Raw genomic sequence first — 27,413 nt, forward strand, 5'->3', positions numbered from 1 at the left:
AAAAAAAAAAAAAAAAAAGAGGGAGGGATGCAACACGAGGACTTCCCGGCAGGTCACCCATCCTAGTACTACTCTCGCCCAAGCACGCTTAACTGCGGAGTTCTGATGGGATCCGGTGCATTAGTGCTGGTATGATCGCATCCGTTAGTATATATCATGCAATCGCATATATCGTTTTTTGAAAACTCAAGGGATCATTCAATGTGGGTCCCACTTGATATGTGGACCGGTTTATTCACCTTGGACGTGCTTCGAACCGCGAAAAACAAGAGATAACCATATCCGAACATAATTTTGTACTCGTAGCTAATTGTGTCGCGATCACAAAAAAACATCCGAAACACTTTTAAACGTCAAAATTCGGCCTCCAGAATGGTCCAATGGTACGAAGACCCATTGCCTTGCCGGAAACACTCTTGGGGCTTTCCGAAAAGGTATTATGGGTCGCGTGGTTCCTCACGATGTAAAAGTTACGACGTTATGTTTGTACTATATAGGCTTACGCAACAACCAAAAAAAAAAAAAAAAAAAAGAGGGAGGGATGCAACACGAGGACTTCCCGGCAGGTCACCCATCCTAGTACTACTCTCGCCCAAGCACGCTTAACTGCGGAGTTCTGATGGGATCCGGTGCATTAGTGCTGGTATGATCGCATCCGTTAGTATATATCATGCAATCGCATATATCGTTTTTTGAAAACTCAAGGGATCATTCAATGTGGGTCCCACTTGATATGTGGACCGGTTTATTCACCTTGGACGTGCTTCGAACCGCGAAAAACAAGAGATAACCATATCCGAACATAATTTTGTACTCGTAGCTAATTGTGTCGCGATCACAAAAAAACATCCGAAACACTTTTAAACGTCAAAATTCGGCCTCCAGAATGGTCCAATGGTACGAAGACCCATTGCCTTGCCGGAAACACTCTTGGGGCTTTCCGAAAAGGTATTATGGGTCGCGTGGTTCCTCACGATGTAAAAGTTACGACGTTATGTTTGTACTATATAGGCTTACGCAACAACCAAAAAAAAAAAAAAAAAAAAGAGGGAGGGATGCAACACGAGGACTTCCCGGCAGGTCACCCATCCTAGTACTACTCTCGCCCAAGCACGCTTAACTGCGGAGTTCTGATGGGATCCGGTGCATTAGTGCTGGTATGATCGCATCCGTTAGTATATATCATGCAATCGCATATATCGTTTTTTGAAAACTCAAGGGATCATTCAATGTGGGTCCCACTTGATATGTGGACCGGTTTATTCACCTTGGACGTGCTTCGAACCGCGAAAAACAAGAGATAACCATATCCGAACATAATTTTGTACTCGTAGCTAATTGTGTCGCGATCACAAAAAAACATCCGAAACACTTTTAAACGTCAAAATTCGGCCTCCAGAATGGTCCAATGGTACGAAGACCCATTGCCTTGCCGGAAACACTCTTGGGGCTTTCCGAAAAGGTATTATGGGTCGCGTGGTTCCTCACGATGTAAAAGTTACGACGTTATGTTTGTACTATATAGGCTTACGCAACAACCAAAAAAAAAAAAAAAAAAAAGAGGGAGGGATGCAACACGAGGACTTCCCGGGAGGTCACCCATCCTAGTACTACTCTCGCTCAAGCACGCTTAACTGCGGAGTTCTGATGGGATCCGGTGCATTAGTGCTGGTAAGATCGCATCCGTTAGTATATATCATGCAATCGCATATATCGTTTTTTGAAAACTCAAGGGATCATTCAATGTGGGTCCCACTTGATATGTGGACCCGTTTAATCACCTTGGACGTGCTTCGAAACCGCGAAAAACAAGAGATAACCATATCCGAACATAATTTTGTACTCGTAGCTAATTGTGTCGCGATCACAAAAAAACATCCGAAACACTTTTAAACGTCAAAATTCGGCCTCCAGAATGGTCCAATGGTACGAAGACCCATTGCCTTGCCGGAAACACTCTTGGGGCTTTCCGAAAAGGTATTATGGGTCGCGTGGTTCCTCACGATGTAAAAGTTACGACGTTATGTTTGTACTATATAGGCTTACGCAACAACCAAAAAAAAAAAAAAAAAAAAGAGGGAGGGATGCAACACGAGGACTTCCCGGCAGGTCACCCATCCTAGTACTACTCTCGCCCAAGCACGCTTAACTGCGGAGTTCTGATGGGATCCGGTGCATTAGTGCTGGTATGATCGCATCCGTTAGTATATATCATGCAATCGCATATATCGTTTTTTGAAAACTCAAGGGATCATTCAATGTGGGTCCCACTTGATATGTGGACCGGTTTATTCACCTTGGACGTGCTTCGAACCGCGAAAAACAAGAGATAACCATATCCGAACATAATTTTGTACTCGTAGCTAATTGTGTCGCGATCACAAAAAAACATCCGAAACACTTTTAAACGTCAAAATTCGGCCTCCAGAATGGTCCAATGGTACGAAGACCCATTGCCTTGCCGGAAACACTCTTGGGGCTTTCCGAAAAGGTATTATGGGTCGCGTGGTTCCTCACGATGTAAAAGTTACGACGTTATGTTTGTACTATATAGGCTTACGCAACAACCAAAAAAAAAAAAAAAAAAAAGAGGGAGGGATGCAACACGAGGACTTCCCGGGAGGTCACCCATCCTAGTACTACTCTCGCTCAAGCACGCTTAACTGCGGAGTTCTGATGGGATCCGGTGCATTAGTGCTGGTAAGATCGCATCCGTTAGTATATATCATGCAATCGCATATATCGTTTTTTGAAAACTCAAGGGATCATTCAATGTGGGTCCCACTTGATATGTGGACCCGTTTAATCACCTTGGACGTGCTTCGAAACCGCGAAAAACAAGAGATAACCATATCCGAACATAATTTTGTACTCGTAGCTAATTGTGTCGCGATCACAAAAAAACATCCGAAACACTTTTAAACGTCAAAATTCGGCCTCCAGAATGGTCCAATGGTACGAAGACCCATTGCCTTGCCGGAAACACTCTTGGGGCTTTCCGAAAAGGTATTATGGGTCGCGTGGTTCCTCACGATGTAAAAGTTACGACGTTATGTTTGTACTATATAGGCTTACGCAACAACCAAAAAAAAAAAAAAAAAAAAGAGGGAGGGATGCAACACGAGGACTTCCCGGGAGGTCACCCATCCTAGTACTACTCTCGCTCAAGCACGCTTAACTGCGGAGTTCTGATGGGATCCGGTGCATTAGTGCTGGTATGATCGCATCCGTTAGTATATATCATGCAATCGCATATATCGTTTTTTGAAAACTCAAGGGATCATTCAATGTGGGTCCCACTTGATATGTGGACCCGTTTAATCACCTTGGACGTGCTTCGAAACCGCGAAAAACAAGAGATAACCATATCCGAACATAATTTTGTACTCGTAGCTAATTGTGTCGCGATCACAAAAAAACATCCGAAACACTTTTAAACGTCAAAATTCGGCCTCCAGAATGGTCCAATGGTACGAAGACCCATTGCCTTGCCGGAAACACTCTTGGGGCTTTCCGAAAAGGTATTATGGGTCGCGTGGTTCCTCACGATGTAAAAGTTACGACGTTATGTTTGTACTATATAGGCTTACGCAACAACCAAAAAAAAAAAAAAAAAAAAGAGGGAGGGATGCAACACGAGGACTTCCCGGCAGGTCACCCATCCTAGTACTACTCTCGCCCAAGCACGCTTAACTGCGGAGTTCTGATGGGATCCGGTGCATTAGTGCTGGTATGATCGCATCCGTTAGTATATATCATGCAATCGCATATATCGTTTTTTGAAAACTCAAGGGATCATTCAATGTGGGTCCCACTTGATATGTGGACCGGTTTATTCACCTTGGACGTGCTTCGAACCGCGAAAAACAAGAGATAACCATATCCGAACATAATTTTGTACTCGTAGCTAATTGTGTCGCGATCACAAAAAAACATCCGAAACACTTTTAAACGTCAAAATTCGGCCTCCAGAATGGTCCAATGGTACGAAGACCCATTGCCTTGCCGGAAACACTCTTGGGGCTTTCCGAAAAGGTATTATGGGTCGCGTGGTTCCTCACGATGTAAAAGTTACGACGTTATGTTTGTACTATATAGGCTTACGCAACAACCAAAAAAAAAAAAAAAAAAAAGAGGGAGGGATGCAACACGAGGACTTCCCGGGAGGTCACCCATCCTAGTACTACTCTCGCTCAAGCACGCTTAACTGCGGAGTTCTGATGGGATCCGGTGCATTAGTGCTGGTAAGATCGCATCCGTTAGTATATATCATGCAATCGCATATATCGTTTTTTGAAAACTCAAGGGATCATTCAATGTGGGTCCCACTTGATATGTGGACCCGTTTAATCACCTTGGACGTGCTTCGAAACCGCGAAAAACAAGAGATAACCATATCCGAACATAATTTTGTACTCGTAGCTAATTGTGTCGCGATCACAAAAAAACATCCGAAACACTTTTAAACGTCAAAATTCGGCCTCCAGAATGGTCCAATGGTACGAAGACCCATTGCCTTGCCGGAAACACTCTTGGGGCTTTCCGAAAAGGTATTATGGGTCGCGTGGTTCCTCACGATGTAAAAGTTACGACGTTATGTTTGTACTATATAGGCTTACGCAACAACCAAAAAAAAAAAAAAAAAAAAGAGGGAGGGATGCAACACGAGGACTTCCCGGGAGGTCACCCATCCTAGTACTACTCTCGCTCAAGCACGCTTAACTGCGGAGTTCTGATGGGATCCGGTGCATTAGTGCTGGTATGATCGCATCCGTTAGTATATATCATGCAATCGCATATATCGTTTTTTGAAAACTCAAGGGATCATTCAATGTGGGTCCCACTTGATATGTGGACCCGTTTAATCACCTTGGACGTGCTTCGAAACCGCGAAAAACAAGAGATAACCATATCCGAACATAATTTTGTACTCGTAGCTAATTGTGTCGCGATCACAAAAAAACATCCGAAACACTTTTAAACGTCAAAATTCGGCCTCCAGAATGGTCCAATGGTACGAAGACCCATTGCCTTGCCGGAAACACTCTTGGGGCTTTCCGAAAAGGTATTATGGGTCGCGTGGTTCCTCACGATGTAAAAGTTACGACGTTATGTTTGTACTATATAGGCTTACGCAACAACCAAAAAAAAAAAAAAAAAAAAGAGGGAGGGATGCAACACGAGGACTTCCCGGCAGGTCACCCATCCTAGTACTACTCTCGCCCAAGCACGCTTAACTGCGGAGTTCTGATGGGATCCGGTGCATTAGTGCTGGTATGATCGCATCCGTTAGTATATATCATGCAATCGCATATATCGTTTTTTGAAAACTCAAGGGATCATTCAATGTGGGTCCCACTTGATATGTGGACCCGTTTATTCACCTTGGACGTGCTTCGAAACCGCGAAAAACAAGAGATAACCATATCCGAACATAATTTTGTACTCGTAGCTAATTGTGTCGCGATCACAAAAAAACATCCGAAACACTTTTAAACGTCAAAATTCGGCCTCCAGAATGGTCCAATGGTACGAAGACCCATTGCCTTGCCGGAAACACTCTTGGGGCTTTCCGAAAAGGTATTATGGGTCGCGTGGTTCCTCACGATGTAAAAGTTACGACGTTATGTTTGTACTATATAGGCTTACGCAACAACCAAAAAAAAAAAAAAAAAAAAGAGGGAGGGATGCAACACGAGGACTTCCCGGCAGGTCACCCATCCTAGTACTACTCTCGCCCAAGCACGCTTAACTGCGGAGTTCTGATGGGATCCGGTGCATTAGTGCTGGTATGATCGCATCCGTTAGTATATATCATGCAATCGCATATATCGTTTTTTGAAAACTCAAGGGATCATTCAATGTGGGTCCCACTTGATATGTGGACCGGTTTATTCACCTTGGACGTGCTTCGAACCGCGAAAAACAAGAGATAACCATATCCGAACATAATTTTGTACTCGTAGCTAATTGTGTCGCGATCACAAAAAAACATCCGAAACACTTTTAAACGTCAAAATTCGGCCTCCAGAATGGTCCAATGGTACGAAGACCCATTGCCTTGCCGGAAACACTCTTGGGGCTTTCCGAAAAGGTATTATGGGTCGCGTGGTTCCTCACGATGTAAAAGTTACGACGTTATGTTTGTACTATATAGGCTTACGCAACAACCAAAAAAAAAAAAAAAAAAAAGAGGGAGGGATGCAACACGAGGACTTCCCGGCAGGTCACCCATCCTAGTACTACTCTCGCCCAAGCACGCTTAACTGCGGAGTTCTGATGGGATCCGGTGCATTAGTGCTGGTATGATCGCATCCGTTAGTATATATCATGCAATCGCATATATCGTTTTTTGAAAACTCAAGGGATCATTCAATGTGGGTCCCACTTGATATGTGGACCCGTTTATTCACCTTGGACGTGCTTCGAAACCGCGAAAAACAAGAGATAACCATATCCGAACATAATTTTGTACTCGTAGCTAATTGTGTCGCGATCACAAAAAAACATCCGAAACACTTTTAAACGTCAAAATTCGGCCTCCAGAATGGTCCAATGGTACGAAGACCCATTGCCTTGCCGGAAACACTCTTGGGGCTTTCCGAAAAGGTATTATGGGTCGCGTGGTTCCTCACGATGTAAAAGTTACGACGTTATGTTTGTACTATATAGGCTTACGCAACAACCAAAAAAAAAAAAAAAAAAAAGAGGGAGGGATGCAACACGAGGACTTCCCGGCAGGTCACCCATCCTAGTACTACTCTCGCCCAAGCACGCTTAACTGCGGAGTTCTGATGGGATCCGGTGCATTAGTGCTGGTATGATCGCATCCGTTAGTATATATCATGCAATCGCATATATCGTTTTTTGAAAACTCAAGGGATCATTCAATGTGGGTCCCACTTGATATGTGGACCGGTTTATTCACCTTGGACGTGCTTCGAACCGCGAAAAACAAGAGATAACCATATCCGAACATAATTTTGTACTCGTAGCTAATTGTGTCGCGATCACAAAAAAACATCCGAAACACTTTTAAACGTCAAAATTCGGCCTCCAGAATGGTCCAATGGTACGAAGACCCATTGCCTTGCCGGAAACACTCTTGGGGCTTTCCGAAAAGGTATTATGGGTCGCGTGGTTCCTCACGATGTAAAAGTTACGACGTTATGTTTGTACTATATAGGCTTACGCAACAACCAAAAAAAAAAAAAAAAAAAAGAGGGAGGGATGCAACACGAGGACTTCCCGGCAGGTCACCCATCCTAGTACTACTCTCGCCCAAGCACGCTTAACTGCGGAGTTCTGATGGGATCCGGTGCATTAGTGCTGGTATGATCGCATCCGTTAGTATATATCATGCAATCGCATATATCGTTTTTTGAAAACTCAAGGGATCATTCAATGTGGGTCCCACTTGATATGTGGACCCGTTTATTCACCTTGGACGTGCTTCGAAACCGCGAAAAACAAGAGATAACCATATCCGAACATAATTTTGTACTCGTAGCTAATTGTGTCGCGATCACAAAAAAACATCCGAAACACTTTTAAACGTCAAAATTCGGCCTCCAGAATGGTCCAATGGTACGAAGACCCATTGCCTTGCCGGAAACACTCTTGGGGCTTTCCGAAAAGGTATTATGGGTCGCGTGGTTCCTCACGATGTAAAAGTTACGACGTTATGTTTGTACTATATAGGCTTACGCAACAACCAAAAAAAAAAAAAAAAAAAAGAGGGAGGGATGCAACACGAGGACTTCCCGGGAGGTCACCCATCCTAGTACTACTCTCGCCCAAGCACGCTTAACTGCGGAGTTCTGATGGGATCCGGTGCATTAGTGCTGGTATGATCGCATCGGTTAGTATATATCATGCAATCGCATATATCGTTTTTTGAAAACTCAAGGGATCATTCAATGTGGGTCCCACTTGATATGTGGACCCGTTTATTCACCTTGGACGTGCTTCGAACCGCGAAAAACAAGAGATAACCATATCCGAACATAATTTTGTACTCGTAGCTAATTGTGTCGCGATCACAAAAAAACATCCGAAACACTTTTAAACGTCAAAATTCGGCCTCCTGAATGGTCCAATGGTACGAAGACCCATTGCCTTGCCGGAAACACTCTTGGGGCTTTCCGAAAAGGTATTATGGGTCGCGTGGTTCCTCACGATGTAAAAGTTACGACGTTATGTTTGTACTATATAGGCTTACGCAACAACCAAAAAAAAAAAAAAAAAAAAGAGGGAGGGATGCAACACGAGGACTTCCCGGGAGGTCACCCATCCTAGTACTACTCTCGCTCAAGCACGCTTAACTGCGGAGTTCTGATGGGATCCGGTGCATTAGTGCTGGTAAGATCGCATCCGTTAGTATATATCATGCAATCGCATATATCGTTTTTTGAAAACTCAAGGGATCATTCAATGTGGGTCCCACTTGATATGTGGACCCGTTTAATCACCTTGGACGTGCTTCGAAACCGCGAAAAACAAGAGATAACCATATCCGAACATAATTTTGTACTCGTAGCTAATTGTGTCGCGATCACAAAAAAACATCCGAAACACTTTTAAACGTCAAAATTCGGCCTCCAGAATGGTCCAATGGTACAAAGACCCATTGCCTTGCCGGAAACACTCTTGGGGCTTTCCGAAAAGGTATTATGGGTCGCGTGGTTCCTCACGATGTAAAAGTTACGACGTTATGTTTGTACTATATAGGCTTACGCAACAACCAAAAAAAAAAAAAAAAAAAAGAGGGAGGGATGCAACACGAGGACTTCCCGGGAGGTCACCCATCCTAGTACTACTCTCGCTCAAGCACGCTTAACTGCGGAGTTCTGATGGGATCCGGTGCATTAGTGCTGGTATGATCGCATCCGTTAGTATATATCATGCAATCGCATATATCGTTTTTTGAAAACTCAAGGGATCATTCAATGTGGGTCCCACTTGATATGTGGACCCGTTTAATCACCTTGGACGTGCTTCGAAACCGCGAAAAACAAGAGATAACCATATCCGAACATAATTTTGTACTCGTAGCTAATTGTGTCGCGATCACAAAAAAACATCCGAAACACTTTTAAACGTCAAAATTCGGCCTCCAGAATGGTCCAATGGTACGAAGACCCATTGCCTTGCCGGAAACACTCTTGGGGCTTTCCGAAAAGGTATTATGGGTCGCGTGGTTCCTCACGATGTAAAAGTTACGACGTTATGTTTGTACTATATAGGCTTACGCAACAACCAAAAAAAAAAAAAAAAAAAAGAGGGAGGGATGCAACACGAGGACTTCCCGGCAGGTCACCCATCCTAGTACTACTCTCGCCCAAGCACGCTTAACTGCGGAGTTCTGATGGGATCCGGTGCATTAGTGCTGGTATGATCGCATCCGTTAGTATATATCATGCAATCGCATATATCGTTTTTTGAAAACTCAAGGGATCATTCAATGTGGGTCCCACTTGATATGTGGACCCGTTTATTCACCTTGGACGTGCTTCGAAACCGCGAAAAACAAGAGATAACCATATCCGAACATAATTTTGTACTCGTAGCTAATTGTGTCGCGATCACAAAAAAACATCCGAAACACTTTTAAACGTCAAAATTCGGCCTCCAGAATGGTCCAATGGTACGAAGACCCATTGCCTTGCCGGAAACACTCTTGGGGCTTTCCGAAAAGGTATTATGGGTCGCGTGGTTCCTCACGATGTAAAAGTTACGACGTTATGTTTGTACTATATAGGCTTACGCAACAACCAAAAAAAAAAAAAAAAAAAAGAGGGAGGGATGCAACACGAGGACTTCCCGGCAGGTCACCCATCCTAGTACTACTCTCGCCCAAGCACGCTTAACTGCGGAGTTCTGATGGGATCCGGTGCATTAGTGCTGGTATGATCGCATCCGTTAGTATATATCATGCAATCGCATATATCGTTTTTTGAAAACTCAAGGGATCATTCAATGTGGGTCCCACTTGATATGTGGACCGGTTTATTCACCTTGGACGTGCTTCGAACCGCGAAAAACAAGAGATAACCATATCCGAACATAATTTTGTACTCGTAGCTAATTGTGTCGCGATCACAAAAAAACATCCGAAACACTTTTAAACGTCAAAATTCGGCCTCCAGAATGGTCCAATGGTACGAAGACCCATTGCCTTGCCGGAAACACTCTTGGGGCTTTCCGAAAAGGTATTATGGGTCGCGTGGTTCCTCACGATGTAAAAGTTACGACGTTATGTTTGTACTATATAGGCTTACGCAACAACCAAAAAAAAAAAAAAAAAAAAGAGGGAGGGATGCAACACGAGGACTTCCCGGGAGGTCACCCATCCTAGTACTACTCTCGCCCAAGCACGCTTAACTGCGGAGTTCTGATGGGATCCGGTGCATTAGTGCTGGTATGATCGCATCCGTTAGTATATATCATGCAATCGCATATATCGTTTTTTGAAAACTCAAGGGATCATTCAATGTGGGTCCCACTTGATATGTGGACCCGTTTATTCACCTTGGACGTGCTTCGAACCGCGAAAAACAAGAGATAACCATATCCGAACATAATTTTGTACTCGTAGCTAATTGTGTCGCGATCACAAAAAAACATCCGAAACACTTTTAAACGTCAAAATTCGGCCTCCAGAATGGTCCAATGGTACGAAGACCCATTGCCTTGCCGGAAACACTCTTGGGGCTTTCCGAAAAGGTATTATGGGTCGCGTGGTTCCTCACGATGTAAAAGTTACGACGTTATGTTTGTACTATATAGGCTTACCCAACAACCAAAAAAAAAAAAAAAAAAAAGAGGGAGGGATGCAACACGAGGACTTCCCGGGAGGTCACCCATCCTAGTACTACTCTCGCTCAAGCACGCTTAACTGCGGAGTTCTGATGGGATCCGGTGCATTAGTGCTGGTATGATCGCATCCGTTAGTATATATCATGCAATCGCATATATCGTTTTTTGAAAACTCAAGGGATCATTCAATGTGGGTCCCACTTGATATGTGGACCGGTTTATTCACCTTGGACGTGCTTCGAACCGCGAAAAACAAGAGATAACCATATCCGAACATAATTTTGTACTCGTAGCTAATTGTGTCGCGATCACAAAAAAACATCAGAAACACTTTTAAACGTCAAAATTCGGCCTCCAGAATGGTCCAATGGTACGAAGACCCATTGCCTTGCCGGAAACACTCTTGGGGCTTTCCGAAAAGGTATTATGGGTCGCGTGGTTCCTCACGATGTAAAAGTTACGACGTTATGTTTGTACTATATAGGCTTACGCAACAACCAAAAAAAAAAAAAAAAAAAAGAGGGAGGGATGCAACACGAGGACTTCCCGGCAGGTCACCCATCCTAGTACTACTCTCGCCCAAGCACGCTTAACTGCGGAGTTCTGATGGGATCCGGTGCATTAGTGCTGGTATGATCGCATCCGTTAGTATATATCATGCAATCGCATATATCGTTTTTTGAAAACTCAAGGGATCATTCAATGTGGGTCCCACTTGATATGTGGACCGGTTTATTCACCTTGGACGTGCTTCGAACCGCGAAAAACAAGAGATAACCATATCCGAACATAATTTTGTACTCGTAGCTAATTGTGTCGCGATCACAAAAAAACATCCGAAACACTTTTAAACGTCAAAATTCGGCCTCCAGAATGGTCCAATGGTACGAAGACCCATTGCCTTGCCGGAAACACTCTTGGGGCTTTCCGAAAAGGTATTATGGGTCGCGTGGTTCCTCACGATGTAAAAGTTACGACGTTATGTTTGTACTATATAGGCTTACGCAACAACCAAAAAAAAAAAAAAAAAAAAGAGGGAGGGATGCAACACGAGGACTTCCCGGCAGGTCACCCATCCTAGTACTACTCTCGCCCAAGCACGCTTAACTGCGGAGTTCTGATGGGATCCGGTGCATTAGTGCTGGTATGATCGCATCCGTTAGTATATATCATGCAATCGCATATATCGTTTTTTGAAAACTCAAGGGATCATTCAATGTGGGTCCCACTTGATATGTGGACCGGTTTATTCACCTTGGACGTGCTTCGAACCGCGAAAAACAAGAGATAACCATATCCGAACATAATTTTGTACTCGTAGCTAATTGTGTCGCGATCACAAAAAAACATCCGAAACACTTTTAAACGTCAAAATTCGGCCTCCAGAATGGTCCAATGGTACGAAGACCCATTGCCTTGCCGGAAACACTCTTGGGGCTTTCCGAAAAGGTATTATGGGTCGCGTGGTTCCTCACGATGTAAAAGTTACGACGTTATGTTTGTACTATATAGGCTTACGCAACAACCAAAAAAAAAAAAAAAAAAAAGAGGGAGGGATGCAACACGAGGACTTCCCGGCAGGTCACCCATCCTAGTACTACTCTCGCCCAAGCACGCTTAACTGCGGAGTTCTGATGGGATCCGGTGCATTAGTGCTGGTATGATCGCATCCGTTAGTATATATCATGCAATCGCATATATCGTTTTTTGAAAACTCAAGGGATCATTCAATGTGGGTCCCACTTGATATGTGGACCCGTTTATTCACCTTGGACGTGCTTCGAAACCGCGAAAAACAAGAGATAACCATATCCGAACATAATTTTGTACTCGTAGCTAATTGTGTCGCGATCACAAAAAAACATCCGAAACACTTTTAAACGTCAAAATTCGGCCTCCAGAATGGTCCAATGGTACGAAGACCCATTGCCTTGCCGGAAACACTCTTGGGGCTTTCCGAAAAGGTATTATGGGTCGCGTGGTTCCTCACGATGTAAAAGTTACGACGTTATGTTTGTACTATATAGGCTTACGCAACAACCAAAAAAAAAAAAAAAAAAAAGAGGGAGGGATGCAACACGAGGACTTCCCGGCAGGTCACCCATCCTAGTACTACTCTCGCCCAAGCACGCTTAACTGCGGAGTTCTGATGGGATCCGGTGCATTAGTGCTGGTATGATCGCATCCGTTAGTATATATCATGCAATCGCATATATCGTTTTTTGAAAACTCAAGGGATCATTCAATGTGGGTCCCACTTGATATGTGGACCGGTTTATTCACCTTGGACGTGCTTCGAACCGCGAAAAACAAGAGATAACCATATCCGAACATAATTTTGTACTCGTAGCTAATTGTGTCGCGATCACAAAAAAACATCCGAAACACTTTTAAACGTCAAAATTCGGCCTCCAGAATGGTCCAATGGTACGAAGACCCATTGCCTTGCCGGAAACACTCTTGGGGCTTTCCGAAAAGGTATTATGGGTCGCGTGGTTCCTCACGATGTAAAAGTTACGACGTTATGTTTGTACTATATAGGCTTACGCAACAACCAAAAAAAAAAAAAAAAAAAAGAGGGAGGGATGCAACACGAGGACTTCCCGGGAGGTCACCCATCCTAGTACTACTCTCGCTCAAGCACGCTTAACTGCGGAGTTCTGATGGGATCCGGTGCATTAGTGCTGGTATGATCGCATCCGTTAGTATATATCATGCAATCGCATATATCGTTTTTTGAAAACTCAAGGGATCATTCAATGTGGGTCCCACTTGATATGTGGACCGGTTTATTCACCTTGGACGTGCTTCGAACCGCGAAAAACAAGAGATAACCATATCCGAACATAATTTTGTACTCGTAGCTAATTGTGTCGCGATCACAAAAAAACATCAGAAACACTTTTAAACGTCAAAATTCGGCCTCCAGAATGGTCCAATGGTACGAAGACCCATTGCCTTGCCGGAAACACTCTTGGGGCTTTCCGAAAAGGTATTATGGGTCGCGTGGTTCCTCACGATGTAAAAGTTACGACGTTATGTTTGTACTATATAGGCTTACGCAACAACCAAAAAAAAAAAAAAAAAAAAGAGGGAGGGATGCAACACGAGGACTTCCCGGCAGGTCACCCATCCTAGTACTACTCTCGCCCAAGCACGCTTAACTGCGGAGTTCTGATGGGATCCGGTGCATTAGTGCTGGTATGATCGCATCCGTTAGTATATATCATGCAATCGCATATATCGTTTTTTGAAAACTCAAGGGATCATTCAATGTGGGTCCCACTTGATATGTGGACCGGTTTATTCACCTTGGACGTGCTTCGAACCGCGAAAAACAAGAGATAACCATATCCGAACATAATTTTGTACTCGTAGCTAATTGTGTCGCGATCACAAAAAAACATCCGAAACACTTTTAAACGTCAAAATTCGGCCTCCAGAATGGTCCAATGGTACGAAGACCCATTGCCTTGCCGGAAACACTCTTGGGGCTTTCCGAAAAGGTATTATGGGTCGCGTGGTTCCTCACGATGTAAAAGTTACGACGTTATGTTTGTACTATATAGGCTTACCCAACAACCAAAAAAAAAAAAAAAAAAAAGAGGGAGGGATGCAACACGAGGACTTCCCGGGAGGTCACCCATCCTAGTACTACTCTCGCTCAAGCACGCTTAACTGCGGAGTTCTGATGGGATCCGGTGCATTAGTGCTGGTATGATCGCATCCGTTAGTATATATCATGCAATCGCATATATCGTTTTTTGAAAACTCAAGGGATCATTCAATGTGGGTCCCACTTGATATGTGGACCGGTTTATTCACCTTGGACGTGCTTCGAACCGCGAAAAACAAGAGATAACCATATCCGAACATAATTTTGTACTCGTAGCTAATTGTGTCGCGATCACAAAAAAACATCAGAAACACTTTTAAACGTCAAAATTCGGCCTCCAGAATGGTCCAATGGTACGAAGACCCATTGCCTTGCCGGAAACACTCTTGGGGCTTTCCGAAAAGGTATTATGGGTCGCGTGGTTCCTCACGATGTAAAAGTTACGACGTTATGTTTGTACTATATAGGCTTACGCAACAACCAAAAAAAAAAAAAAAAAAAAGAGGGAGGGATGCAACACGAGGACTTCCCGGCAGGTCACCCATCCTAGTACTACTCTCGCCCAAGCACGCTTAACTGCGGAGTTCTGATGGGATCCGGTGCATTAGTGCTGGTATGATCGCATCCGTTAGTATATATCATGCAATCGCATATATCGTTTTTTGAAAACTCAAGGGATCATTCAATGTGGGTCCCACTTGATATGTGGACCGGTTTATTCACCTTGGACGTGCTTCGAACCGCGAAAAACAAGAGATAACCATATCCGAACATAATTTTGTACTCGTAGCTAATTGTGTCGCGATCACAAAAAAACATCCGAAACACTTTTAAACGTCAAAATTCGGCCTCCAGAATGGTCCAATGGTACGAAGACCCATTGCCTTGCCGGAAACACTCTTGGGGCTTTCCGAAAAGGTATTATGGGTCGCGTGGTTCCTCACGATGTAAAAGTTACGACGTTATGTTTGTACTATATAGGCTTACGCAACAACCAAAAAAAAAAAAAAAAAAAAGAGGGAGGGATGCAACACGAGGACTTCCCGGCAGGTCACCCATCCTAGTACTACTCTCGCCCAAGCACGCTTAACTGCGGAGTTCTGATGGGATCCGGTGCATTAGTGCTGGTATGATCGCATCCGTTAGTATATATCATGCAATCGCATATATCGTTTTTTGAAAACTCAAGGGATCATTCAATGTGGGTCCCACTTGATATGTGGACCGGTTTATTCACCTTGGACGTGCTTCGAACCGCGAAAAACAAGAGATAACCATATCCGAACATAATTTTGTACTCGTAGCTAATTGTGTCGCGATCACAAAAAAACATCCGAAACACTTTTAAACGTCAAAATTCGGCCTCCAGAATGGTCCAATGGTACGAAGACCCATTGCCTTGCCGGAAACACTCTTGGGGCTTTCCGAAAAGGTATTATGGGTCGCGTGGTTCCTCACGATGTAAAAGTTACGACGTTATGTTTGTACTATATAGGCTTACGCAACAACCAAAAAAAAAAAAAAAAAAAAGAGGGAGGGATGCAACACGAGGACTTCCCGGCAGGTCACCCATCCTAGTACTACTCTCGCCCAAGCACGCTTAACTGCGGAGTTCTGATGGGATCCGGTGCATTAGTGCTGGTATGATCGCATCCGTTAGTATATATCATGCAATCGCATATATCGTTTTTTGAAAACTCAAGGGATCATTCAATGTGGGTCCCACTTGATATGTGGACCCGTTTATTCACCTTGGACGTGCTTCGAAACCGCGAAAAACAAGAGATAACCATATCCGAACATAATTTTGTACTCGTAGCTAATTGTGTCGCGATCACAAAAAAACATCCGAAACACTTTTAAACGTCAAAATTCGGCCTCCAGAATGGTCCAATGGTACGAAGACCCATTGCCTTGCCGGAAACACTCTTGGGGCTTTCCGAAAAGGTATTATGGGTCGCGTGGTTCCTCACGATGTAAAAGTTACGACGTTATGTTTGTACTATATAGGCTTACGCAACAACCAAAAAAAAAAAAAAAAAAAAGAGGGAGGGATGCAACACGAGGACTTCCCGGCAGGTCACCCATCCTAGTACTACTCTCGCCCAAGCACGCTTAACTGCGGAGTTCTGATGGGATCCGGTGCATTAGTGCTGGTATGATCGCATCCGTTAGTATATATCATGCAATCGCATATATCGTTTTTTGAAAACTCAAGGGATCATTCAATGTGGGTCCCACTTGATATGTGGACCGGTTTATTCACCTTGGACGTGCTTCGAACCGCGAAAAACAAGAGATAACCATATCCGAACATAATTTTGTACTCGTAGCTAATTGTGTCGCGATCACAAAAAAACATCCGAAACACTTTTAAACGTCAAAATTCGGCCTCCAGAATGGTCCAATGGTACGAAGACCCATTGCCTTGCCGGAAACACTCTTGGGGCTTTCCGAAAAGGTATTATGGGTCGCGTGGTTCCTCACGATGTAAAAGTTACGACGTTATGTTTGTACTATATAGGCTTACGCAACAACCAAAAAAAAAAAAAAAAAAAAGAGGGAGGGATGCAACACGAGGACTTCCCGGGAGGTCACCCATCCTAGTACTACTCTCGCTCAAGCACGCTTAACTGCGGAGTTCTGATGGGATCCGGTGCATTAGTGCTGGTATGATCGCATCCGTTAGTATATATCATGCAATCGCATATATCGTTTTTTGAAAACTCAAGGGATCATTCAATGTGGGTCCCACTTGATATGTGGACCGGTTTATTCACCTTGGACGTGCTTCGAACCGCGAAAAACAAGAGATAACCATATCCGAACATAATTTTGTACTCGTAGCTAATTGTGTCGCGATCACAAAAAAACATCAGAAACACTTTTAAACGTCAAAATTCGGCCTCCAGAATGGTCCAATGGTACGAAGACCCATTGCCTTGCCGGAAACACTCTTGGGGCTTTCCGAAAAGGTATTATGGGTCGCGTGGTTCCTCACGATGTAAAAGTTACGACGTTATGTTTGTACTATATAGGCTTACGCAACAACCAAAAAAAAAAAAAAAAAAAAGAGGGAGGGATGCAACACGAGGACTTCCCGGCAGGTCACCCATCCTAGTACTACTCTCGCCCAAGCACGCTTAACTGCGGAGTTCTGATGGGATCCGGTGCATTAGTGCTGGTATGATCGCATCCGTTAGTATATATCATGCAATCGCATATATCGTTTTTTGAAAACTCAAGGGATCATTCAATGTGGGTCCCACTTGATATGTGGACCGGTTTATTCACCTTGGACGTGCTTCGAACCGCGAAAAACAAGAGATAACCATATCCGAACATAATTTTGTACTCGTAGCTAATTGTGTCGCGATCACAAAAAAACATCCGAAACACTTTTAAACGTCAAAATTCGGCCTCCAGAATGGTCCAATGGTACGAAGACCCATTGCCTTGCCGGAAACACTCTTGGGGCTTTCCGAAAAGGTATTATGGGTCGCGTGGTTCCTCACGATGTAAAAGTTACGACGTTATGTTTGTACTATATAGGCTTACCCAACAACCAAAAAAAAAAAAAAAAAAAAGAGGGAGGGATGCAACACGAGGACTTCCCGGGAGGTCACCCATCCTAGTACTACTCTCGCTCAAGCACGCTTAACTGCGGAGTTCTGATGGGATCCGGTGCATTAGTGCTGGTATGATCGCATCCGTTAGTATATATCATGCAATCGCATATATCGTTTTTTGAAAACTCAAGGGATCATTCAATGTGGGTCCCACTTGATATGTGGACCGGTTTATTCACCTTGGACGTGCTTCGAACCGCGAAAAACAAGAGATAACCATATCCGAACATAATCTTGTACTCGTAGCTAATTGTGTCGCGATCACAAAAAACATCTGAAACACTTTTAAACGTCAAAATTCGGCCTCCAGAATGGTCCAATGGTACGAAGACCCATTGCCTTGCCGGAAACACTCTTGGGGCTTTCCGAAAAGGTATTATGGGTCGCGTGGTTCCTCACGATGTAAAAGTTACGACGTTATGTTTGTACTATATAGGCTTACGCAACAACCAAAAAAAAAAAAAAAAAAAAGAGGGAGGGATGCAACACGAGGACTTCCCGGCAGGTCACCCATCCTAGTACTACTCTCGCCCAAGCACGCTTAACTGCGGAGTTCTGATGGGATCCGGTGCATTAGTGCTGGTATGATCGCATCCGTTAGTATATATCATGCAATCGCATATATCGTTTTTTGAAAACTCAAGGGATCATTCAATGTGGGTCCCACTTGATATGTGGACCGGTTTATTCACCTTGGACGTGCTTCGAACCGCGAAAAACAAGAGATAACCATATCCGAACATAATTTTGTACTCGTAGCTAATTGTGTCGCGATCACAAAAAAACATCCGAAACACTTTTAAACGTCAAAATTCGGCCTCCAGAATGGTCCAATGGTACGAAGACCCATTGCCTTGCCGGAAACACTCTTGGGGCTTTCCGAAAAGGTATTATGGGTCGCGTGGTTCCTCACGATGTAAAAGTTACGACGTTATGTTTGTACTATATAGGCTTACGCAACAACCAAAAAAAAAAAAAAAAAAAAGAGGGAGGGATGCAACACGAGGACTTCCCGGCAGGTCACCCATCCTAGTACTACTCTCGCCCAAGCACGCTTAACTGCGGAGTTCTGATGGGATCCGGTGCATTAGTGCTGGTATGATCGCATCCGTTAGTATATATCATGCAATCGCATATATCGTTTTTTGAAAACTCAAGGGATCATTCAATGTGGGTCCCACTTGATATGTGGACCCGTTTATTCACCTTGGACGTGCTTCGAAACCGCGAAAAACAAGAGATAACCATATCCGAACATAATTTTGTACTCGTAGCTAATTGTGTCGCGATCACAAAAAAACATCCGAAACACTTTTAAACGTCAAAATTCGGCCTCCAGAATGGTCCAATGGTACGAAGACCCATTGCCTTGCCGGAAACACTCTTGGGGCTTTCCGAAAAGGTATTATGGGTCGCGTGGTTCCTCACGATGTAAAAGTTACGACGTTATGTTTGTACTATATAGGCTTACGCAACAACCAAAAAAAAAAAAAAAAAAAAGAGGGAGGGATGCAACACGAGGACTTCCCGGCAGGTCACCCATCCTAGTACTACTCTCGCCCAAGCACGCTTAACTGCGGAGTTCTGATGGGATCCGGTGCATTAGTGCTGGTATGATCGCATCCGTTAGTATATATCATGCAATCGCATATATCGTTTTTTGAAAACTCAAGGGATCATTCAATGTGGGTCCCACTTGATATGTGGACCGGTTTATTCACCTTGGACGTGCTTCGAACCGCGAAAAACAAGAGATAACCATATCCGAACATAATTTTGTACTCGTAGCTAATTGTGTCGCGATCACAAAAAAACATCCGAAACACTTTTAAACGTCAAAATTCGGCCTCCAGAATGGTCCAATGGTACGAAGACCCATTGCCTTGCCGGAAACACTCTTGGGGCTTTCCGAAAAGGTATTATGGGTCGCGTGGTTCCTCACGATGTAAAAGTTACGACGTTATGTTTGTACTATATAGGCTTACGCAACAACCAAAAAAAAAAAAAAAAAAAAGAGGGAGGGATGCAACACGAGGACTTCCCGGGAGGTCACCCATCCTAGTACTACTCTCGCTCAAGCACGCTTAACTGCGGAGTTCTGATGGGATCCGGTGCATTAGTGCTGGTATGATCGCATCCGTTAGTATATATCATGCAATCGCATATATCGTTTTTTGAAAACTCAAGGGATCATTCAATGTGGGTCCCACTTGATATGTGGACCGGTTTATTCACCTTGGACGTGCTTCGAACCGCGAAAAACAAGAGATAACCATATCCGAACATAATTTTGTACTCGTAGCTAATTGTGTCGCGATCACAAAAAAACATCAGAAACACTTTTAAACGTCAAAATTCGGCCTCCAGAATGGTCCAATGGTACGAAGACCCATTGCCTTGCCGGAAACACTCTTGGGGCTTTCCGAAAAGGTATTATGGGTCGCGTGGTTCCTCACGATGTAAAAGTTACGACGTTATGTTTGTACTATATAGGCTTACGCAACAACCAAAAAAAAAAAAAAAAAAAAGAGGGAGGGATGCAACACGAGGACTTCCCGGCAGGTCACCCATCCTAGTACTACTCTCGCCCAAGCACGCTTAACTGCGGAGTTCTGATGGGATCCGGTGCATTAGTGCTGGTATGATCGCATCCGTTAGTATATATCATGCAATCGCATATATCGTTTTTTGAAAACTCAAGGGATCATTCAATGTGGGTCCCACTTGATATGTGGACCGGTTTATTCACCTTGGACGTGCTTCGAACCGCGAAAAACAAGAGATAACCATATCCGAACATAATTTTGTACTCGTAGCTAATTGTGTCGCGATCACAAAAAAACATCCGAAACACTTTTAAACGTCAAAATTCGGCCTCCAGAATGGTCCAATGGTACGAAGACCCATTGCCTTGCCGGAAACACTCTTGGGGCTTTCCGAAAAGGTATTATGGGTCGCGTGGTTCCTCACGATGTAAAAGTTACGACGTTATGTTTGTACTATATAGGCTTACCCAACAACCAAAAAAAAAAAAAAAAAAAAGAGGGAGGGATGCAACACGAGGACTTCCCGGGAGGTCACCCATCCTAGTACTACTCTCGCTCAAGCACGCTTAACTGCGGAGTTCTGATGGGATCCGGTGCATTAGTGCTGGTATGATCGCATCCGTTAGTATATATCATGCAATCGCATATATCGTTTTTTGAAAACTCAAGGGATCATTCAATGTGGGTCCCACTTGATATGTGGACCGGTTTATTCACCTTGGACGTGCTTCGAACCGCGAAAAACAAGAGATAACCATATCCGAACATAATTTTGTACTCGTAGCTAATTGTGTCGCGATCACAAAAAAACATCCGAAACACTTTTAAACGTCAAAATTCGGCCTCCAGAATGGTCCAATGGTACGAAGACCCATTGCCTTGCCGGAAACACTCTTGGGGCTTTCCGAAAAGGTATTATGGGTCGCGTGGTTCCTCACGATGTAAAAGTTACGACGTTATGTTTGTACTATATAGGCTTACGCAACAACCAAAAAAAAAAAAAAAAAAAAGAGGGAGGGATGCAACACGAGGACTTCCCGGGAGGTCACCCATCCTAGTACTACTTTCGCCCAAGCACGCTTAACTGCGGAGTTCTGATGGGATCCGGTGCATTAGTGCTGGTATGATCGCATCCGTTAGTATATATCATGCAATCGCATATATCGTTTTTTGAAAACTCAAGGGATCATTCAATGTGGGTCCCACTTGATATGTGGACCGGTTTATTCACCTTGGACGTGCTTCGAACCGCGAAAAACAAGAGATAACCATATCCGAACATAATTTTGTACTCGTAGCTAATTGTGTCGCGATCACAAAAAAACATCTGAAACACTTTTAAACGTCAAAATTCGGCCTCCAGAATGGTCCAATGGTACGAAGACCCATTGCCTTGCCGGAAACACTCTTGGGGCTTTCCGAAAAGGTATTATGGGTCGCGTGGTTCCTCACGATGTAAAAGTTACGACGTTATGTTTGTACTATATAGGCTTACGCAACAACCAAAAAAAAAAAAAAAAAAAAGAGGGAGGGATGCAACACGAGGACTTCCCGGGAGGTCACCCATCCTAGTACTACTCTCGCCCAAGCACGCTTAACTGCGGAGTTCTGATGGGATCCGGTGCATTAGTGCTGGTATGATCGCATCCGTTAGTATATATCATGCAATCGCATATATCGTTTTTTGAAAACTCAAGGGATCATTCAATGTGGGTCCCACTTGATATGTGGACCCGTTTATTCACCTTGGACGTGCTTCGAACCGCGAAAAACAAGAGATAACCATATCCGAACATAATTTTGTACTCGTAGCTAATTGTGTCGCGATCACAAAAAAACATCCGAAACACTTTTAAACGTCAAAATTCGGCCTCCAGAATGGTCCAATGGTACGAAGACCCATTGCCTTGCCGGAAACACTCTTGGGGCTTTCCGAAAAGGTATTATGGGTCGCGTGGTTCCTCACGATGTAAAAGTTACGACGTTATGTTTGTACTATATAGGCTTACCCAACAACCAAAAAAAAAAAAAAAAAAAAGAGGGAGGGATGCAACACGAGGACTTCCCGGGAGGTCACCCATCCTAGTACTACTCTCGCTCAAGCACGCTTAACTGCGGAGTTCTGATGGGATCCGGTGCATTAGTGCTGGTATGATCGCATCCGTTAGTATATATCATGCAATCGCATATATCGTTTTTTGAAAACTCAAGGGATCATTCAATGTGGGTCCCACTTGATATGTGGACCGGTTTATTCACCTTGGACGTGCTTCGAACCGCGAAAAACAAGAGATAACCATATCCGAACATAATTTTGTACTCGTAGCTAATTGTGTCGCGATCACAAAAAAACATCCGAAACACTTTTAAACGTCAAAATTCGGCCTCCAGAATGGTCCAATGGTACGAAGACCCATTGCCTTGCCGGAAACACTCTTGGGGCTTTCCGAAAAGGTATTATGGGTCGCGTGGTTCCTCACGATGTAAAAGTTACGACGTTATGTTTGTACTATATAGGCTTACGCAACAACCAAAAAAAAAAAAAAAAAAAAGAGGGAGGGATGCAACACGAGGACTTCCCGGGAGGTCACCCATCCTAGTACTACTTTCGCCCAAGCACGCTTAACTGCGGAGTTCTGATGGGATCCGGTGCATTAGTGCTGGTATGATCGCATCCGTTAGTATATATCATGCAATCGCATATATCGTTTTTTGAAAACTCAAGGGATCATTCAATGTGGGTCCCACTTGATATGTGGACCGGTTTATTCACCTTGGACGTGCTTCGAACCGCGAAAAACAAGAGATAACCATATCCGAACATAATTTTGTACTCGTAGCTAATTGTGTCGCGATCACAAAAAAACATCCGAAACACTTTTTAAACGTCAAAATTCGGCCTCCAGAATGGTCCAATGGTACGAAGACCCATTGCCTTGCCGGAAACACTCTTGGGGCTTTCCGAAAAGGTATTATGGGTCGCGTGGTTCCTCACGATGTAAAAGTTACGACGTTATGTTTTTACTATATAGGCTTACGCAACAACCAAAAAAAAAAAAAAAAAAAAGAGGGAGGGATGCAACACGAGGACTTCCCGGGAGGTCACCCATCCTAGTACTACTCTCGCCCAAGCACGCTTAACTGCGGAGTTCTGATGGGATCCGGTGCATTAGTGCTGGTATGATCGCATCCGTTAGTATATATCATGCAATCGCATATATCGTTTTTTGAAAACTCAAGGGATCATTCAATGTGGGTCCCACTTGATATGTGGACCCGTTTATTCACCTTGGACGTGCTTCGAACCGCGAAAAACAAGAGATAACCATATCCGAACATAATTTTGTACTCGTAGCTAATTGTGTCGCGATCACAAAAAAACATCCGAAACACTTTTAAACGTCAAAATTCGGCCTCCAGAATGGTCCAATGGTACGAAGACCCATTGCCTTGCCGGAAACACTCTTGGGGCTTTCCGAAAAGGTATTATGGGTCGCGTGGTTCCTCACGATGTAAAAGTTACGACGTTATGTTTGTACTATATAGGCTTACGCAACAACCAAAAAAAAAAAAAAAAAAAGAGGGAGGGATGCAACACGAGGACTTCCCGGGAGGTCACCCATCCTAGTACTACTCTCGCTCAAGCACGCTTAACTGCGGAGTTCTGATGGGATCCGGTGCATTAGTGCTGGTATGATCGCATCCGTTAGTATATATCATGCAATCGCATATATCGTTTTTTGAAAACTCAAGGGATCATTCAATGTGGGTCCCACTTGATATGTGGACCGGTTTATTCACCTTGGACGTGCTTCGAACCGCGAAAAACAAGAGATAACCATATCCGAACATAATTTTGTACTCGTAGCTAATTGTGTCGCGATCACAAAAAAACATCCGAAACACTTTTAAACGTCAAAATTCGGCCTCCAGAATGGTCCAATGGTACGAAGACCCATTGCCTTGCCGGAAACACTCTTGGGGCTTTCCGAAAAGGTATTATGGGTCGCGTGGTTCCTCACGATGTAAAAGTTACGACGTTATGTTTGTACTATATAGGCTTACGCAACAACCAAAAAAAAAAAAAAAAAAAAGAGGGAGGGATGCAACACGAGGACTTCCCGGGAGGTCACCCATCCTAGTACTACTTTCGCCCAAGCACGCTTAACTGCGGAGTTCTGATGGGATCCGGTGCATTAGTGCTGGTATGATCGCATCCGTTAGTATATATCATGCAATCGCATATATCGTTTTTTGAAAACTCAAGGGATCATTCAATGTGGGTCCCACTTGATATGTGGACTCGTTTATTCACCTTGGACGTGCTTCGAACCGCGAAAAACAAGAGATAACCATATCCGAACATAATTTTGTACTCGTAGCTAATTGTGTCGCGATCACAAAAAAACATCCGAAACACTTTTAAACGTCAAAATTCGGCCTCCTGAATGGTCCAATGGTACGAAGACCCATTGCCTTGCCGGAAACACTCTTGGGGCTTTCCGAAAAGGTATTATGGGTCGCGTGGTTCCTCACGATGTAAAAGTTACGACGTTATGTTTGTACTATATAGGCTTACGCAACAACCAAAAAAAAAAAAAAAAAAAAGAGGGAGGGATGCAACACGAGGACTTCCCGGGAGGTCACCCATCCTAGTACTACTCTCGCCCAAGCACGCTTAACTGCGGAGTTCTGATGGGATCCGGTGCATTAGTGCTGGTATGATCGCATCCGTTAGTATATATCATGCAATCGCATATATCGTTTTTTGAAAACTCAAGGGATCATTCAATGTGGGTCCCACTTGATATGTGGACCGGTTTATTCACCTTGGACGTGCTTCGAACCGCGAAAAACAAGAGATAACCATATCCGAACATAATTTTGTACTCGTAGCTAATTGTGTCGCGATCACAAAAAAACATCCGAAACACTTTTAAACGTCAAAATTCGGCCTCCAGAATGGTCCAATGGTACGAAGACCCATTGCCTTGCCGGAAACACTCTTGGGGCTTTCCGAAAAGGTATTATGGGTCGCGTGGTTCCTCACGATGTAAAAGTTACGACGTTATGTTTGTACTATATAGGCTTACGCAACAACCAAAAAAAAAAAAAAAAAAAAGAGGGAGGGATGCAACACGAGGACTTCCCGGGAGGTCACCCATCCTAGTACTACTCTCGCCCAAGCACGCTTAACTGCGGAGTTCTGATGGGATCCGGTGCATTAGTGCTGGTATGATCGCATCCGTTAGTATATATCATGCAATCGCATATATCGTTTTTTGAAAACTCAAGGGATCATTCAATGTGGGTCCCACTTGATATGTGGACCGGTTTATTCACCTTGGACGTGCTTCGAACCGCGAAAAACAAGAGATAACCATATCCGAACATAATTTTGTACTCGTAGCTAATTGTGTCGCGATCACAAAAAAACATCCGAAACACTTTTAAACGTCAAAATTCGGCCTCCAGAATGGTCCAATGGTACGAAGACCCATTGCCTTGCCGGAAACACTCTTGGGGCTTTCCGAAAAGGTATTATGGGTCGCGTGGTTCCTCACGATGTAAAAGTTACGACGTTATGTTTGTACTATATAGGCTTACCCAACAACCAAAAAAAAAAAAAAAAAAAAGAGGGAGGGATGCAACACGAGGACTTCCCGGGAGGTCACCCATCCTAGTACTACTCTCGCTCAAGCACGCTTAACTGCGGAGTTCTGATGGGATCCGGTGCATTAGTGCTGGTATGATCGCATCCGTTAGTATATATCATGCAATCGCATATATCGTTTTTTGAAAACTCAAGGGATCATTCAATGTGGGTCCCACTTGATATGTGGACCGGTTTATTCACCTTGGACGTGCTTCGAACCGCGAAAAACAAGAGATAACCATATCCGAACATAATTTTGTACTCGTAGCTAATTGTGTCGCGATCACAAAAAAACATCCGAAACACTTTTAAACGTCAAAATTCGGCCTCCAGAATGGTCCAATGGTACGAAGACCCATTGCCTTGCCGGAAACACTCTTGGGGCTTTCCGAAAAGGTATTATGGGTCGCGTGGTTCCTCACGATGTAAAAGTTACGACGTTATGTTTGTACTATATAGGCTTACGCAACAACCAAAAAAAAAAAAAAAAAAAAGAGGGAGGGATGCAACACGAGGACTTCCCGGGAGGTCACCCATCCTAGTACTACTTTCGCCCAAGCACGCTTAACTGCGGAGTTCTGATGGGATCCGGTGCATTAGTGCTGGTATGATCGCATCCGTTAGTATATATCATGCAATCGCATATATCGTTTTTTGAAAACTCAAGGGATCATTCAATGTGGGTCCCACTTGATATGTGGACCGGTTTATTCACCTTGGACGTGCTTCGAACCGCGAAAAACAAGAGATAACCATATCCGAACATAATTTTGTACTCGTAGCTAATTGTGTCGCGATCACAAAAAAACATCCGAAACACTTTTAAACGTCAAAATTCGGCCTCCAGAATGGTCCAATGGTACGAAGACCCATTGCCTTGCCGGAAACACTCTTGGGGCTTTCCGAAAAGGTATTATGGGTCGCGTGGTTCCTCACGATGTAAAAGTTACGACGTTATGTTTTTACTATATAGGCTTACGCAACAACCAAAAAAAAAAAAAAAAAAAAGAGGGAGGGATGCAACACGAGGACTTCCCGGGAGGTCACCCATCCTAGTACTACTCTCGCCCAAGCACGCTTAACTGCGGAGTTCTGATGGGATCCGGTGCATTAGTGCTGGTATGATCGCATCCGTTAGTATATATCAT

General features: G+C 43.9%; 54 non-coding genes across 54 annotated transcripts; all 54 read right to left on the reverse strand.

Moving 5' to 3' along the window:
* Positions 1-24: 24 nt before the first annotated feature.
* Positions 25-143, reverse strand: LOC147921924 (5S ribosomal RNA). Its single transcript, XR_015590045.1, has one exon. It is a non-coding gene; the product is annotated as a 5S ribosomal RNA (ribosomal RNA).
* Positions 144-538: 395 nt separating this feature from the next.
* Positions 539-657, reverse strand: LOC147921925 (5S ribosomal RNA). The gene has a single exon (XR_015590046.1). It is a non-coding gene; the product is annotated as a 5S ribosomal RNA (ribosomal RNA).
* A 395-nt stretch (positions 658-1,052) lies between these two features.
* On the reverse strand, positions 1,053-1,171 carry LOC147921926 (5S ribosomal RNA). The gene has a single exon (XR_015590047.1). It is a non-coding gene; the product is annotated as a 5S ribosomal RNA (ribosomal RNA).
* Positions 1,172-1,566: 395 nt separating this feature from the next.
* LOC147921927 (5S ribosomal RNA) lies at positions 1,567-1,685 on the reverse strand. The gene has a single exon (XR_015590257.1). It is a non-coding gene; the product is annotated as a 5S ribosomal RNA (ribosomal RNA).
* Positions 1,686-2,081: 396 nt separating this feature from the next.
* On the reverse strand, positions 2,082-2,200 carry LOC147921928 (5S ribosomal RNA). Its single transcript, XR_015590048.1, has one exon. It is a non-coding gene; the product is annotated as a 5S ribosomal RNA (ribosomal RNA).
* Positions 2,201-2,595: 395 nt separating this feature from the next.
* Positions 2,596-2,714, reverse strand: LOC147921929 (5S ribosomal RNA). Its single transcript, XR_015590258.1, has one exon. It is a non-coding gene; the product is annotated as a 5S ribosomal RNA (ribosomal RNA).
* Positions 2,715-3,110: 396 nt separating this feature from the next.
* LOC147921930 (5S ribosomal RNA) lies at positions 3,111-3,229 on the reverse strand. The gene has a single exon (XR_015590163.1). It is a non-coding gene; the product is annotated as a 5S ribosomal RNA (ribosomal RNA).
* Positions 3,230-3,625: 396 nt separating this feature from the next.
* LOC147921931 (5S ribosomal RNA) lies at positions 3,626-3,744 on the reverse strand. The gene has a single exon (XR_015590049.1). It is a non-coding gene; the product is annotated as a 5S ribosomal RNA (ribosomal RNA).
* Positions 3,745-4,139: 395 nt separating this feature from the next.
* LOC147921932 (5S ribosomal RNA) lies at positions 4,140-4,258 on the reverse strand. Its single transcript, XR_015590259.1, has one exon. It is a non-coding gene; the product is annotated as a 5S ribosomal RNA (ribosomal RNA).
* Positions 4,259-4,654: 396 nt separating this feature from the next.
* On the reverse strand, positions 4,655-4,773 carry LOC147921933 (5S ribosomal RNA). Its single transcript, XR_015590165.1, has one exon. It is a non-coding gene; the product is annotated as a 5S ribosomal RNA (ribosomal RNA).
* Positions 4,774-5,169: 396 nt separating this feature from the next.
* On the reverse strand, positions 5,170-5,288 carry LOC147921934 (5S ribosomal RNA). Its single transcript, XR_015590050.1, has one exon. It is a non-coding gene; the product is annotated as a 5S ribosomal RNA (ribosomal RNA).
* A 396-nt stretch (positions 5,289-5,684) lies between these two features.
* LOC147921935 (5S ribosomal RNA) lies at positions 5,685-5,803 on the reverse strand. Its single transcript, XR_015590051.1, has one exon. It is a non-coding gene; the product is annotated as a 5S ribosomal RNA (ribosomal RNA).
* A 395-nt stretch (positions 5,804-6,198) lies between these two features.
* LOC147921936 (5S ribosomal RNA) lies at positions 6,199-6,317 on the reverse strand. The gene has a single exon (XR_015590052.1). It is a non-coding gene; the product is annotated as a 5S ribosomal RNA (ribosomal RNA).
* A 396-nt stretch (positions 6,318-6,713) lies between these two features.
* LOC147921937 (5S ribosomal RNA) lies at positions 6,714-6,832 on the reverse strand. Its single transcript, XR_015590054.1, has one exon. It is a non-coding gene; the product is annotated as a 5S ribosomal RNA (ribosomal RNA).
* Positions 6,833-7,227: 395 nt separating this feature from the next.
* On the reverse strand, positions 7,228-7,346 carry LOC147921938 (5S ribosomal RNA). The gene has a single exon (XR_015590055.1). It is a non-coding gene; the product is annotated as a 5S ribosomal RNA (ribosomal RNA).
* Positions 7,347-7,742: 396 nt separating this feature from the next.
* Positions 7,743-7,861, reverse strand: LOC147921939 (5S ribosomal RNA). The gene has a single exon (XR_015590143.1). It is a non-coding gene; the product is annotated as a 5S ribosomal RNA (ribosomal RNA).
* A 395-nt stretch (positions 7,862-8,256) lies between these two features.
* On the reverse strand, positions 8,257-8,375 carry LOC147921940 (5S ribosomal RNA). The gene has a single exon (XR_015590260.1). It is a non-coding gene; the product is annotated as a 5S ribosomal RNA (ribosomal RNA).
* Positions 8,376-8,771: 396 nt separating this feature from the next.
* LOC147921941 (5S ribosomal RNA) lies at positions 8,772-8,890 on the reverse strand. The gene has a single exon (XR_015590166.1). It is a non-coding gene; the product is annotated as a 5S ribosomal RNA (ribosomal RNA).
* A 396-nt stretch (positions 8,891-9,286) lies between these two features.
* On the reverse strand, positions 9,287-9,405 carry LOC147921942 (5S ribosomal RNA). The gene has a single exon (XR_015590056.1). It is a non-coding gene; the product is annotated as a 5S ribosomal RNA (ribosomal RNA).
* Positions 9,406-9,801: 396 nt separating this feature from the next.
* LOC147921943 (5S ribosomal RNA) lies at positions 9,802-9,920 on the reverse strand. Its single transcript, XR_015590057.1, has one exon. It is a non-coding gene; the product is annotated as a 5S ribosomal RNA (ribosomal RNA).
* A 395-nt stretch (positions 9,921-10,315) lies between these two features.
* Positions 10,316-10,434, reverse strand: LOC147921944 (5S ribosomal RNA). The gene has a single exon (XR_015589981.1). It is a non-coding gene; the product is annotated as a 5S ribosomal RNA (ribosomal RNA).
* Positions 10,435-10,829: 395 nt separating this feature from the next.
* LOC147921945 (5S ribosomal RNA) lies at positions 10,830-10,948 on the reverse strand. Its single transcript, XR_015590167.1, has one exon. It is a non-coding gene; the product is annotated as a 5S ribosomal RNA (ribosomal RNA).
* A 395-nt stretch (positions 10,949-11,343) lies between these two features.
* Positions 11,344-11,462, reverse strand: LOC147921946 (5S ribosomal RNA). The gene has a single exon (XR_015590058.1). It is a non-coding gene; the product is annotated as a 5S ribosomal RNA (ribosomal RNA).
* A 395-nt stretch (positions 11,463-11,857) lies between these two features.
* On the reverse strand, positions 11,858-11,976 carry LOC147921947 (5S ribosomal RNA). The gene has a single exon (XR_015590059.1). It is a non-coding gene; the product is annotated as a 5S ribosomal RNA (ribosomal RNA).
* Positions 11,977-12,371: 395 nt separating this feature from the next.
* On the reverse strand, positions 12,372-12,490 carry LOC147921948 (5S ribosomal RNA). Its single transcript, XR_015590060.1, has one exon. It is a non-coding gene; the product is annotated as a 5S ribosomal RNA (ribosomal RNA).
* A 396-nt stretch (positions 12,491-12,886) lies between these two features.
* Positions 12,887-13,005, reverse strand: LOC147921949 (5S ribosomal RNA). Its single transcript, XR_015590061.1, has one exon. It is a non-coding gene; the product is annotated as a 5S ribosomal RNA (ribosomal RNA).
* A 395-nt stretch (positions 13,006-13,400) lies between these two features.
* On the reverse strand, positions 13,401-13,519 carry LOC147921950 (5S ribosomal RNA). The gene has a single exon (XR_015590168.1). It is a non-coding gene; the product is annotated as a 5S ribosomal RNA (ribosomal RNA).
* Positions 13,520-13,914: 395 nt separating this feature from the next.
* Positions 13,915-14,033, reverse strand: LOC147921951 (5S ribosomal RNA). Its single transcript, XR_015590062.1, has one exon. It is a non-coding gene; the product is annotated as a 5S ribosomal RNA (ribosomal RNA).
* Positions 14,034-14,428: 395 nt separating this feature from the next.
* LOC147921952 (5S ribosomal RNA) lies at positions 14,429-14,547 on the reverse strand. Its single transcript, XR_015590169.1, has one exon. It is a non-coding gene; the product is annotated as a 5S ribosomal RNA (ribosomal RNA).
* A 395-nt stretch (positions 14,548-14,942) lies between these two features.
* Positions 14,943-15,061, reverse strand: LOC147921953 (5S ribosomal RNA). Its single transcript, XR_015590063.1, has one exon. It is a non-coding gene; the product is annotated as a 5S ribosomal RNA (ribosomal RNA).
* A 395-nt stretch (positions 15,062-15,456) lies between these two features.
* LOC147921954 (5S ribosomal RNA) lies at positions 15,457-15,575 on the reverse strand. The gene has a single exon (XR_015590065.1). It is a non-coding gene; the product is annotated as a 5S ribosomal RNA (ribosomal RNA).
* Positions 15,576-15,970: 395 nt separating this feature from the next.
* LOC147921955 (5S ribosomal RNA) lies at positions 15,971-16,089 on the reverse strand. Its single transcript, XR_015590066.1, has one exon. It is a non-coding gene; the product is annotated as a 5S ribosomal RNA (ribosomal RNA).
* Positions 16,090-16,485: 396 nt separating this feature from the next.
* Positions 16,486-16,604, reverse strand: LOC147921956 (5S ribosomal RNA). Its single transcript, XR_015590067.1, has one exon. It is a non-coding gene; the product is annotated as a 5S ribosomal RNA (ribosomal RNA).
* Positions 16,605-16,999: 395 nt separating this feature from the next.
* On the reverse strand, positions 17,000-17,118 carry LOC147921957 (5S ribosomal RNA). Its single transcript, XR_015590170.1, has one exon. It is a non-coding gene; the product is annotated as a 5S ribosomal RNA (ribosomal RNA).
* Positions 17,119-17,513: 395 nt separating this feature from the next.
* On the reverse strand, positions 17,514-17,632 carry LOC147921958 (5S ribosomal RNA). The gene has a single exon (XR_015590068.1). It is a non-coding gene; the product is annotated as a 5S ribosomal RNA (ribosomal RNA).
* A 395-nt stretch (positions 17,633-18,027) lies between these two features.
* LOC147921959 (5S ribosomal RNA) lies at positions 18,028-18,146 on the reverse strand. The gene has a single exon (XR_015590171.1). It is a non-coding gene; the product is annotated as a 5S ribosomal RNA (ribosomal RNA).
* A 394-nt stretch (positions 18,147-18,540) lies between these two features.
* Positions 18,541-18,659, reverse strand: LOC147921960 (5S ribosomal RNA). The gene has a single exon (XR_015590069.1). It is a non-coding gene; the product is annotated as a 5S ribosomal RNA (ribosomal RNA).
* A 395-nt stretch (positions 18,660-19,054) lies between these two features.
* LOC147921961 (5S ribosomal RNA) lies at positions 19,055-19,173 on the reverse strand. Its single transcript, XR_015590070.1, has one exon. It is a non-coding gene; the product is annotated as a 5S ribosomal RNA (ribosomal RNA).
* Positions 19,174-19,569: 396 nt separating this feature from the next.
* Positions 19,570-19,688, reverse strand: LOC147921962 (5S ribosomal RNA). The gene has a single exon (XR_015590071.1). It is a non-coding gene; the product is annotated as a 5S ribosomal RNA (ribosomal RNA).
* A 395-nt stretch (positions 19,689-20,083) lies between these two features.
* LOC147921963 (5S ribosomal RNA) lies at positions 20,084-20,202 on the reverse strand. Its single transcript, XR_015590172.1, has one exon. It is a non-coding gene; the product is annotated as a 5S ribosomal RNA (ribosomal RNA).
* A 395-nt stretch (positions 20,203-20,597) lies between these two features.
* Positions 20,598-20,716, reverse strand: LOC147921964 (5S ribosomal RNA). The gene has a single exon (XR_015590072.1). It is a non-coding gene; the product is annotated as a 5S ribosomal RNA (ribosomal RNA).
* Positions 20,717-21,111: 395 nt separating this feature from the next.
* LOC147921965 (5S ribosomal RNA) lies at positions 21,112-21,230 on the reverse strand. The gene has a single exon (XR_015590173.1). It is a non-coding gene; the product is annotated as a 5S ribosomal RNA (ribosomal RNA).
* A 395-nt stretch (positions 21,231-21,625) lies between these two features.
* On the reverse strand, positions 21,626-21,744 carry LOC147921966 (5S ribosomal RNA). Its single transcript, XR_015590151.1, has one exon. It is a non-coding gene; the product is annotated as a 5S ribosomal RNA (ribosomal RNA).
* Positions 21,745-22,139: 395 nt separating this feature from the next.
* LOC147921967 (5S ribosomal RNA) lies at positions 22,140-22,258 on the reverse strand. The gene has a single exon (XR_015589982.1). It is a non-coding gene; the product is annotated as a 5S ribosomal RNA (ribosomal RNA).
* A 395-nt stretch (positions 22,259-22,653) lies between these two features.
* Positions 22,654-22,772, reverse strand: LOC147921968 (5S ribosomal RNA). The gene has a single exon (XR_015590174.1). It is a non-coding gene; the product is annotated as a 5S ribosomal RNA (ribosomal RNA).
* A 395-nt stretch (positions 22,773-23,167) lies between these two features.
* On the reverse strand, positions 23,168-23,286 carry LOC147921969 (5S ribosomal RNA). The gene has a single exon (XR_015590152.1). It is a non-coding gene; the product is annotated as a 5S ribosomal RNA (ribosomal RNA).
* Positions 23,287-23,682: 396 nt separating this feature from the next.
* On the reverse strand, positions 23,683-23,801 carry LOC147921970 (5S ribosomal RNA). Its single transcript, XR_015589983.1, has one exon. It is a non-coding gene; the product is annotated as a 5S ribosomal RNA (ribosomal RNA).
* Positions 23,802-24,195: 394 nt separating this feature from the next.
* On the reverse strand, positions 24,196-24,314 carry LOC147921971 (5S ribosomal RNA). Its single transcript, XR_015590176.1, has one exon. It is a non-coding gene; the product is annotated as a 5S ribosomal RNA (ribosomal RNA).
* Positions 24,315-24,709: 395 nt separating this feature from the next.
* Positions 24,710-24,828, reverse strand: LOC147921972 (5S ribosomal RNA). The gene has a single exon (XR_015590154.1). It is a non-coding gene; the product is annotated as a 5S ribosomal RNA (ribosomal RNA).
* Positions 24,829-25,223: 395 nt separating this feature from the next.
* LOC147921973 (5S ribosomal RNA) lies at positions 25,224-25,342 on the reverse strand. Its single transcript, XR_015589985.1, has one exon. It is a non-coding gene; the product is annotated as a 5S ribosomal RNA (ribosomal RNA).
* Positions 25,343-25,737: 395 nt separating this feature from the next.
* Positions 25,738-25,856, reverse strand: LOC147921974 (5S ribosomal RNA). Its single transcript, XR_015589986.1, has one exon. It is a non-coding gene; the product is annotated as a 5S ribosomal RNA (ribosomal RNA).
* A 395-nt stretch (positions 25,857-26,251) lies between these two features.
* LOC147921975 (5S ribosomal RNA) lies at positions 26,252-26,370 on the reverse strand. The gene has a single exon (XR_015590177.1). It is a non-coding gene; the product is annotated as a 5S ribosomal RNA (ribosomal RNA).
* A 395-nt stretch (positions 26,371-26,765) lies between these two features.
* On the reverse strand, positions 26,766-26,884 carry LOC147921976 (5S ribosomal RNA). The gene has a single exon (XR_015590155.1). It is a non-coding gene; the product is annotated as a 5S ribosomal RNA (ribosomal RNA).
* Positions 26,885-27,279: 395 nt separating this feature from the next.
* LOC147921977 (5S ribosomal RNA) lies at positions 27,280-27,398 on the reverse strand. The gene has a single exon (XR_015589987.1). It is a non-coding gene; the product is annotated as a 5S ribosomal RNA (ribosomal RNA).
* Positions 27,399-27,413: the final 15 nt, after the last annotated feature.

The sequence above is a fragment of the Camelina sativa genome, chromosome 18 (assembly GCF_030686135.1).
Source record: "Camelina sativa cultivar CO46 ecotype springtype chromosome 18, ASM3068613v1".
Lineage (NCBI taxonomy): Eukaryota > Viridiplantae > Streptophyta > Magnoliopsida > Brassicales > Brassicaceae > Camelina > Camelina sativa.